This window comes from Dioscorea cayenensis, chromosome 10, assembly GCF_009730915.1.
Source record: "Dioscorea cayenensis subsp. rotundata cultivar TDr96_F1 chromosome 10, TDr96_F1_v2_PseudoChromosome.rev07_lg8_w22 25.fasta, whole genome shotgun sequence".
NCBI classification, from domain to species: domain Eukaryota; kingdom Viridiplantae; phylum Streptophyta; class Magnoliopsida; order Dioscoreales; family Dioscoreaceae; genus Dioscorea; species Dioscorea cayenensis.
Window position 1 is genome coordinate 7,183,436 of NC_052480.1, and position 7,813 is coordinate 7,191,248.

A 7,813-nucleotide genomic window follows, 5' to 3' on the forward strand; every position below is an offset into this window, starting at 1 on the left:
CAACAAAGTCCTAGCTTCAACTAGGATGATCACTTCAAGTGCAAGAACTCTCTATTATGCTTCCTAATCAATGCAATGGTGAGTCGTGGAAATCCTTACATACATAGTCCCAAATCTAAGGTCAACTATGCCTAACTCTATACATGTCCCGGAGGAGAAATCGAACAATCTCAACACCTCGCACTCGCATAGAGTTGCAATGAGCTCTAGGGATTCCAAGTGATAAATCTCTTCCTAAATATAGACCTACCCCTTTGGTCCAGGCGGAAGATCCCTAGCCACAATTAAGTCCTAGATACTAAGATCCCCTCAACGCTTCACTCCATTGCACGCGCAACTAGGCCCCAGCGGAGGTTCATTACTTAGACCATTCACTCTATTATGGCCGCAAAGAACTCAAGGAACGGAGGTAGAATTTATCACGTCGGAGGGGAAAGGGGACGCTCCTGTACCTCTCGACTCACCCTCTCAACCCTCTCCAACCTAGCTTTGTCTAACGTTAGTGGTGTGTCACTCACTCACAAGGTTACCAACAAGAACTCTCAACCCTAGTGTCACTCTAGGGGAAATGTTCATACAATCAAGCATTCAAGGTTGGAACTCACAATAAACATCAATTTTTTGAAAGCATAATAAAGAAGTTCAATGAAACGAATACATCCTAAGATTCACAATCATCCAAGTACCCACTAGGGGTTTAGCTCTCCATGGAGCTTAGTACAATCAAAGAAATTGAATGTAAAAGCAATGAATCCATAAAGAAACCCCCTCGATGATCGTGTCGATGGTCTTGTGGAGAGTCCTCTACTCGTCTTCCAAAGATTCCTTCGTCCGGTATAGGATACGCCTCTATCGAAGCTCCCCTACCAACCTTCTTCCTAATGGAATCTCGATGTGGGAGCCATAGAACTTCCCCAAAACTTTGGCCAATAACCCTCGAAACCCTAGCCGAAGTCCTCTCACAAGTTGGGGAAAAGATGGAGAAAAGAATACCAAAATCGGGGCTGAATCAGCTTTAAATAGGGATGGAATCGGGCAACTCCACGGGCGTGGACGATACACGCGCCCGTGCAGAATTTCCACACGGGCGTGGACAATTTCCACACGCCCGTGTCGATTCTATGTTTCTCTGGTTTCTCGGCCGGCTGTGAATAGTGTTGTTACAGTAATTGCTGTAGTGTTGCTACAGTAATTGCTATGAACAGTGTTACTGCAGTGTTGCTGCAGTGCTCTGTTACAAATCTTCGACCTGATTAACTTCCCAATTCCATACTTTCATTGGGGTAACGCAAACGGGCACACATTCACGTCGTGAATCACTTATTTCTTCAATGATGTACATGTTGGTAGGGCTCTTGTTCTTATATGCATAAGTCGGAATGCTCGAGCGTGACTGCCTTTGTGCCCCTCCAAATAGATGTGATCACTAGAATGCGAGGAGGTTGGCACACACTCTAGCATCTCACACCTGACCTATGTCTTCGCGTTTGAACCTTAACAAGATCTCCTCCAAAATAGGTGCATTATGATCCACATTGGCCCATTTCCTTCATACTCGGCCTCACAACACTACCTGCGTAAAAGTAACATAAAAACACACATATTAATGTAAAAACCCGAGGAAGGTAATGCTCAACATAAGGAATGAATGCTTCACATTCATATCGCACAAGCACTTACCAGTCGTGCGTCTTCCCCTGTGGGTCTGGCGCACGGGCGTTGGTATTTTCCGCAGGCCCGTGGGAGATCGTTTTAAGTCAGTGAGAGTTTTTTTTCCGAGAGCGCACAGGGGCGTGCATACGCCCCTGTGGAGCTTTTGAAGTGAGGCACACGGGCGTGGGGAATTTCCACACGCCCGTGTGGATGCACAGAACGTCAAAAGTCGTGAGTTCTGTTTAAAAAGGGGGTGATTTCTCTCCTTCTTCATGACTCCTTTTCCCTTGAAAACACTCTCACAACATTCTCCGAGTCCCTTGCGCCAGTTTGGTGGGATTTTAGCAAGTTTTCCAGCTGGCTTCCTATTTTCTCATTTCTCTTCGTCGGTAAATTCATTTTCTTCATCTTCTTCGTCAATTCATGATTTTTATTGTTTAATCTAGTCAACAATGTATCGTTTCTTTAATTGGAACAATGAATTACGTTTAGAACGAAGTTAGAGATATTATTGAGTAGTATTTTTGGATTGATGATGCCTGGCCGTGCGGTTGTCACGCCCCGTGGATCCACACGGTCGTGCGGAAATTCCACACGACCGTGTGGATTTCTGCAGTATTATTTTATCGACTTGTTTGACCAATTTTGTTTAAAATTTTGCAGATCATGGCACCTAGGTCAAAGAAGCAAGCTGATAAGAGGCCACGTGAGTCATCCTCTGAGCCCGAGGGCATGCGATTTTCTATTCCCGAACATCAGGCCCGTTATGAGTGCTTATCGAGACTCCGCTTCGGACAGACTCGATTCTTGGACACGACTATATTACGGGATCTTCAGCAGGGAGATGAATTCGCTAAGGAGATTGAGGAACTTGTTTCAGAGGGGGGTTGGCGGCAGTTGTTGACAATTAGAGAGCCAGCCATCCGAGCCTTTGCACTGGAGGTGCTCTCCTCGTTCGAGTTTGATAGGGCGTATGCGAGCTTCGACAGTTTAGGCACCGTTCAGTTCAGAGTGTTTGGACACCACCATAGTTTGAGCATTACGCAGTTCTCCATATTACTTGGCTTATACGAGGAGGTATTCACAGATTCTGAGAAGTACGTACAGTTACCTACTGATTATCCTGGAACCTTGACCCCGCAGAGAGCTTACAGAATGCTATGCGGTCAGGGTCAGTACGAGCCTGGGGTTTCCAAGGCCACGTGCCTTTCCTGGCCAGCATACAGATACCTGCACACAATCATGAGTAGGTCGGTGAATGGCCATGGTGTTAGTACTGGTGTCTTGAGCCGCCAGGAGTTGCTGTATTTGTACTCAATGATAGAGCGCGTACCGATACACTTGGGGCACATTTTGGCTGATTACATCAGGCATCAGGGACAGTACACTAGACTGGGAGCGATCTTCTCGGGTCCTTAAATTACGAGATTAGTGCTGGGCATGGGTCTCGTGGATTCGATTCGCGGGGCCGAGAAGATGAGTGTACCGGCACCCCTGGGTCTAGAGACGATGCGGTTGATGGGCATGGTCCGTAGGGTTCGGACAGGGGTTTTTACGTTAGTTCTACCAGCCCCAGAGATAACTGAGGATGAGGGTGATGACGCCAGAGCATCTCAGCCCACCCCCGAGCCTCAGCCCGCATCGATGGACATCGAGGCACCTCCAGCGGCCGAGGAACCACCTCCAGTGCGGATGTTTTCACCTTCTCGAGCCAATGATCGCTTTGAAAGTCTCGAGAATGCTATAGGAGTGGTCCGAGCCGAGGTTGCTGAGGTTAGGGCTACGCGAGTCACTCAAGATCACGAGTTCATGGCATGTTTCGACATTTTACAGCAGATCTTAGAGCGAGACGTTGCCTCATCATTTGTCCTGCAGCTGAGGGACCCTTTCGAGCCCCGTCGACTCCCTCGAGCACCGGAGGACCCACTATATGCTTCCACTTCAGTAGTAGCAGCATGACAGAGCCCTCGAGCGACTTCGACACTTGACCTTTCTTTTACTTTCATGCATTTTACTTTATCTTATTTTCTTGTTTTTAGACTTGTTCACTCAGAAAGGATTTTTCCTTCTGAGTTTATGTTATTTTGCATTATCGAGTTGTATTCATTGTTTCATCTTTTATACACTCGAGTTATTTTTGTTTTTCTTGAGCTTCACTGAACCCCCTCGTGTATGCGTGCAGATGGTCTTGTCTTCTTGGAAATTGAGACTTAGTCATGGGCACAGCCAAGGTGCTTTGGCACTTGGCCTTGTGAGCTTCACAACCCGTTGGAACAGTACTCCCAATGAATTAGCTCCATCAAACGCAACACTAGGAGTCAGGGGAGTATTGTTTTGATTGCTTCTCCCACATATATTTTTCATTGATATACATTATGAGTGAGCTTGCATGTGTACATTAGGAGTCAGGGGAGTTTCATAGTGCACACATCATTTCTATTGTTTTTGATTGATATATGCTCACATAGCTAATGGCGGTTCACCCTAGTTGCAATGATTGTATTCTTAAGTTTAGGAAAATTGTTAACATTGAATGTTTTCATGCTCTAGTTCTTGCTTAAATTTGTAGGAATTTTTGCCCGATTTACACTTAGTGCACTACTCACTCTTTGAACTCTATTGGAAACTCATGTTCGATGTTAAAGGGACTAGTTAGGTTTATTTTCTTGTTGGGAACAAAATAGTTTTATTGTTTATTTGAGTTGTTGGGCGGAAAGAGCTACCACCTATGAAGTATGAAGCTACTCTCACAAGTCGGATATTAGTTATGCCCTAATGAGAGAGAGCTATCTCATAGGATGAGTGAAAGCTACCACCCGGGTAGAAAGAGCTACCGCCTCGAAAGTGTGAAAGCCACCTTAGCGGCCGCTTTGGAAAGGGCTACCTTAGAGGATGTGTGAAGCCACTACCATCTTCTAAAATTTTTATCACTTGTGTAGATAAATAAGTCCCTTGCACTTAGAACTTTGAGGAGTATAACTGGGGGTGTTTTGAGTGAGTTCACACCCTTACACGAAATTCGGGTTTGTTATCCTTTTTGTTTCAAGTTTTTAGGTAGAGCATTGATTTTTCGTATTTAGTGTTGAAATTTCCCTTACTTGTAGAATGCTATCTTTTGTATACTTTGGTGAACCTAAGGCCAAGCACTTTCAATATTTTCTTCACGGATGCACAGAATGTTTTAATGTTTGCTTGAGGACAAGCAAAAGCTTAAGTGTGGGGAAGTTTGATAAGTGCTTGTGCGATATGAATGCGAAGCATTCATTCCTTATGTTGAACATTACTTTCCTCCGGGTTTTACATTAATATGTGTGTTTTTATGTTACTTTTACGCAGGTAGTGTTGTGAGACTGAGTATGAAAGAAATGGGCCAATGTGGATCATAATGCACCTATTTTGGAGGAGATCTTGTTAAGGTTCAAACGCGAAGACATAGATCAGGTGTGAGTTGCTAGAGTGTGTGCCAACCTCCTCGCATTCGAGTGAGCACATCTATTTGGAGGGGCACAAAGGCAGTCACGCTCGAGCATTCCGACTTATGCATATAAGAACAAGAGCCCCGCCAACATGTACATCATTGAAGAAGCAAGTGATTCACGACGTGAATGTGTGCCCGTTTGCGTTACCCCGATGAAAGTATGGAATTGGGAAGTTAATCAGGTCGAAGACTGCAGCAGAGCACTATAGCAACACTGTGGCAATTACTGTAGCAACATTGTTCACAGCCGGCCGAGAAAGCAGAGAAATAGAGAATCCACACGGGCGTGTGAAAATTGTCCACGCCCGTGTGGAAATTCCGCATGGGCGTGTGTATCGTCCACCCCCGTGGAGTTGCCCGATTCCAACCCTATTTAAAGCCGATTCAGCCCCGATTTTGGTATTCTTTTCTCCATCTTTTCCCCAACTTGAGAGAGGACTTCGGCTAGGGTTTCGAGGGGTATTGGCTAAGGTTTTTGGGAAGTTCTATGGCTCTGACATTGTGATTCCATTAGGAAGAAGGTTGGCAGGGGAGCTTCGATAGAGGCGTATCCTATACTGGACGAAGGAATCTTTGGAAGACGAGTAGAGGACTCTCCACAAGACCATCAACACGATCATCGAGGGGGTTTCTTTATGGATTCATTGCTTTTACATTCGATTTCTTTGATTGTACTAAGCTCCATGGAGAGCTAAACCCCTAGTGGGCACTTGGATGATTGTGAACCTTAGGATGTATTCATTTCATGGAACTTCTTTATTATTCTTTCAAAAAATTGATGTTTATTGTGAGTTCCAAGATTGAATGCTTGATTGTATGAACATTTCCCCTAGAGTGACACTAGGGTTGAGAGTTCTTGTTGGTAACCTTGTGAGTGAGTGACACACCACTAGCGTTAGACAAAGCTAGGTTGGAGAGGGTTGAGAGGGTGAGTCGAGAGGTACAGGAGCGTCCCCTTTCCCCTCCGACGTGATAGATTCTACCTCCGTTCCTCGAGTTCTTTGCTGCCATAATGGAGTGAATGGTCTAAGGGATGAACCTCCGCTGGGGCCAAGTTGCGCGTGCAATGGAGTGAAGCGTTGAGAGGATCTTAGTATCTAGGGCTTAATTGTGGCTAGGGACCTTCCTTTTGGACCAAAGGGGTAGGTCTATATTTAGGAAGAGATTTATCACTTGGAATCCCTAGAGCTCATTGCAACTCTATGCGAGTACGAGGTGTTGAGATTGTTCGATTTCTCCTCCGGGACATGTATAGAGTTAGGCATAGTTGACCTTAGATTTGGGACTATGTATGTAAGGATTTCCACGACTCACCATTTCATTGATTAGGAAGCATAATAGAGAGTTCTTGCACTTGAAGTGATCATCCTAGGTGAAGCATTATCCGAGTACCCCATTCTTTATAGATTGCCTTACCCTCTTCTTACTTTTGCTCTTTCACTTGTTGTTTTTATTGTTGAGAATTGAATCAATTTCACATAGCTAAGAATCAAATTAAGTATTTTTAATCCCTACTCCCTGTGGATTCGACCCCGCTCACCCGGGATTATTACTTCGACAAGCCCGTGCACTTGCGGGATATAAGCAAGGGGATCTTGTCAAGTTTTTTTGGCGCCGTTGCGGGAGCTAGGCGTTTAAAGATACTTTTGCACTTTGTTTTTCTTAGCAATTTCACCACACATTCTATTCCATATCTTCTTATTCTATCATCATTCGATTTTTCTTTTTCTTTACTTTTTGAGTACGACTCGAGTTATGACCCGAGGGAATCGATCAATATTGATTGAAGGAGACCTTGAGCTTGAACGTACACTTAGAAGGAAAGGGAAGGAACCTGTATAAGAACAGCCCAAACCAGCTGATTTGGAAGTAGAAGGATCTGACAACATGGCGGAACAGAATGAGCAACAACGGACACTATCCGATTATGCGGACCTTGATGATTGGGGACACGGTCGAGTATTGTGCGTCCCCCAATTACAGCTCGAAATTTCGAGCTAAAAGCCGGCATTCATCCACATGTCTGCAGCAGATCCGCACAATTCAACGGTTTTGGCGAGATGAGGATCCAAAGCAGTCACATAGAGAGCTTCCTCGAGGGTGTGACATGTCTGAAGATAAATGGTGTGACGGATGATGCCATCAAATTGAGAGCCTTTCCATTTTCCTTAAAGGGGAAAAGCAAAAGCGGTGGCTACACTCATTGCCTAGGGCATCAATCACTACATGGGAGGAGATGGTAGAAGCTTTTCTAGCCCGTTATTTCACTCCCGGAAAATCAGCCAAGCTTAGGAATAAGATCTCATCCTTTATGCAATTGGAATTGGAGTCTCTATTTGAGACATGGGAACAGTTCAAGGAACTCCTGCAAGTGTCCGCAACACGGATTCCCCGGAGTGGATGATCGCTCAAACCTTCTACAATGGTTTGAACCCGAGTACAAGGCAACTCTTGGATGCGTGCGTGGAGGTACCTTAGGGTAGCAAGACCCCCAGCGAGGCTCGTCAATTGATTGAGGAAATGGGGTTAAATAGCTACCGGTGGAACGCTAGAGAGAAGAAAAAAAGGTGGCCGGTCTCCATGAAATTGATGCGGTAACTTCATTGGCGGCCCAAGTGGAGAGTTTGAGTAAGAAGCTAGATCTTATAGCTTCGAATAGAGTTGCGGCCGTAACCAATTGCA

The 7,813-nt window shown here is 45.1% G+C and overlaps 1 non-coding gene across 1 annotated transcript; it reads right to left on the reverse strand.

Annotated features, from left to right (window-relative positions):
* Window positions 1-7,415: 7,415 nt before the first annotated feature.
* LOC120271256 lies at window positions 7,416-7,520 on the reverse strand. The gene has a single exon (XR_005539875.1). It is a non-coding gene; the product is annotated as a small nucleolar RNA R71 (small nucleolar RNA).
* Between the last annotated feature and the right edge of the window lie 293 nt (window positions 7,521-7,813).